Below are 2,886 nucleotides of genomic sequence, written 5' to 3'. Positions count from 1 at the left end.
GCGCCCGTTGACGAAGGAGGCGGGGGAGAGGCGTGGGGCAAGGCGCCCGGGCGGCGACGGAGATGGCTGGCGGCGGGGGAGCTCCGGCAGGCGGCGGCGAGGCGGCGGAGGGCGGCGGCGGCGAGGCGCCCGGCGGGCGGCGGACGAGCTCGGGCCGACCCGGGCCTTGATGGGCTTCGGCGGGCCCCGCGCGGGCTCGGGCGGGCCGGCGGTGGCGGGAGGAGAGAGAGAGAGGCCGGTGGGATGCGTGGCGACGCAGGATTCGCAGAGGGGCAGCGGCTGGATGTGTCCGGCGGCATTGGACATGTCCGGCGGGCGAGAGATAGGTTTGATCTAGGGTTTGCACCGTAATTTCGGGGAAGGGCACATATATATAGGTAGAGGGAGCTAGGAGACTCCAAATGAGGAGCGGTTTTCACCCACATGATCGTGACCGAACGACCAAGAGCATGGATGGGAGTTAGATGGGTTTTGGGCCACTTTGGAGGGGTGTTGGGCTGCAACACAAAGAGGGCTTTTACAGTTACCCGGTTAACCGTTGGAGCATCAAACGACCTCCAAATGGCACAAAACTTGACAGGCAGTCTACCGGTGCTATACCAAGGCCGCTTGGCAAACCTCGGGCCATTCCGAGAAAGTTCAGCACCCACACACGAAAAGAGGCAAAAGAGGGACGTCGGAGGACATAGGAGTGCTGGATTGCAAAACAGACAACGGGGAAAATGCTCGGATGCATGAGATGAACACGCATGTAAAATGAGATGCACATGATGACATGATAAAATGAAACACGCAAGCAAATGACATGGCAAGGACGGCGAATAACTGGTGGACACCTAGCGCATCGAATCCGGGGCGTGACAACTCTCCTCTACTAACAAGAGATCTCGTCCTGAGATCTTAGGACCGAGACGAAAGGGAAAAAGGATGGGGTGAAATAAGAACTCAAGAGAAGAATCAAAGAATCGAGAGCACTCGAGAAGAAGAGAGGAACGACGAGAATGACGAGAATCAAAAGCTCAACGAACAATATAGACTCTGAAACCACTCCGGTTAGAACGAGATAAGAAACGAATAAGACTGAAAAGGATTTAGGTAGCACTCCGGCTGAAAAATGGAAGGATTAGAACACGAGCTTGATAGGATGGAATGATACTTGACGAAGACATGATACAAAACCTCCGGAAAGAATTGAAAGAGTTGAATGAAAAGAACGGAGAAGAAAACAACACCTTTTACCACGAATGAAATAGAAAGCAACCTTAGAAGAAAAGATTGAACGGAGTTTGTTGAGAAAATCAACAACGAAAGAATAAGCTTGTTGTGGTCTTATAGGTAACATCTCAAGATCATAAGGTGATAACCGACCACAGACAGAAATGATTGGATAGCTGAGAACAACGAAGAAATGCAAAACTCCAATTCAAAAGAATACGGAGAATTAATTGCACTTCAAAAAGCAAGAAGGAAAGATACTTGAGCTCCTTCGAGAAGAATCTTGATGAACACTTGATGAATGAGTTAAATCATGATGAGCCACCATGAAGAACTCCAGTAACAAAAGGATGATGAGATAGAATTGAAGGATGAAAAGAATAAAGCGAGCCTTGCGATGATTTAGATGGAGGTTCCGACGAAATGGCTGAGGAAATTTGAACTCCGGAAAAGAAAAGATGAAAACACTTGGAACTAGAATTTATTCACCAAGAACAAACTCCGAAGTATGGGATTAATCACCTTGAGGAAATAAGAATAAGATTTATTGTATGCTTATCCTTCATCAAATTAAATTGATGACAAGCAATGGATTCTTGCATACTACTTATTCTTCTTGAAAAAGAATTGAGAAGTGACATATCGCAAACTTGAGAAAGTCTTCCTGAACCACCGGTAGGATTGGAAAGAACGAATGAACTAATATGATTACAAATGAAAAGGGCTCTTGAACGAACCGCCGCTTGAATTCAAAATTGAATGACGAAGGAGAATGACTCACCGGGAAAAATAGGAAAAGCAAGAATGTACTTGAGGGAATGAAGATGCAATTGAAAGAAGAGACCGCGAGCTGATTGAAGCATACTTGAACGAAGCACCGGAAGAATATAGAGATGAATGAAGGGGCACGGATATGGAATAATTTGAGAACGAATTTGAAAAACTTAGAACGAAGAGATATTCCGAAAAGATGGCCTCCGGATGATCGAGAGAGAAAGCAACTCCTGAAATGCTCCGGATGGATGAAAAGAATTTGCATGACTTGAAACAATTTGATAGGATAACATCGCACTAGCACCACGAATCTCCAGGAGAATGGACAAGATTTAAGAGAAATCTTCTTCTTTGGTCTTCAAATGATGACGAGAAACACCACCAAAATTACTGAGATACTCTGGTAGAATGAAAAGCGAAGGGGCTGAACCAACAATGAAAAGAATTTGAAAGAGATCTTGGAGAAGGCATGTGACTGATGGGATCCATTCTTACGTCACAACTGAAAAGAATTGAGAAAAACTCCGGGGGAATTAGAAGAGTCAGGTAAGATCCTGGGAAAAGACCTGTGGGTTAGGGCCCACTGAAGAGAAAAACATCGTTGGAAAGGATTGTTGAACAGATAGATGATGCACCAGAACAATTGAAATATTTGAATGAGGTGACAACCTCGAATTAATTCGAACACAGACGAATCTCCTGAGATGTCTTGAACACTCCGAAAGGATAAACTGGCGAGAGGCAAACGAGCAAGGAAAACACTTGAGCCGAGGGAAAGAATGTGATCAACCTGGAAAAAAAACTTGAATTGAGTCCACCGAAAAAGAAAGGGATGAAGAATGACGAACGAGACGAGAATCCACCGGTTGAAATGATTGAGGGAAGACTGAAGAGACT

Source organism: Triticum dicoccoides, chromosome 3B (genome assembly GCF_002162155.2).
Source record: "Triticum dicoccoides isolate Atlit2015 ecotype Zavitan chromosome 3B, WEW_v2.0, whole genome shotgun sequence".
In the NCBI taxonomy this organism is placed as follows: Eukaryota; Viridiplantae; Streptophyta; class Magnoliopsida; order Poales; family Poaceae; genus Triticum; species Triticum dicoccoides.
The sequence above is the reverse complement of the archived record's forward strand: the minus strand, read 5'-3'. Positions refer to the sequence as shown.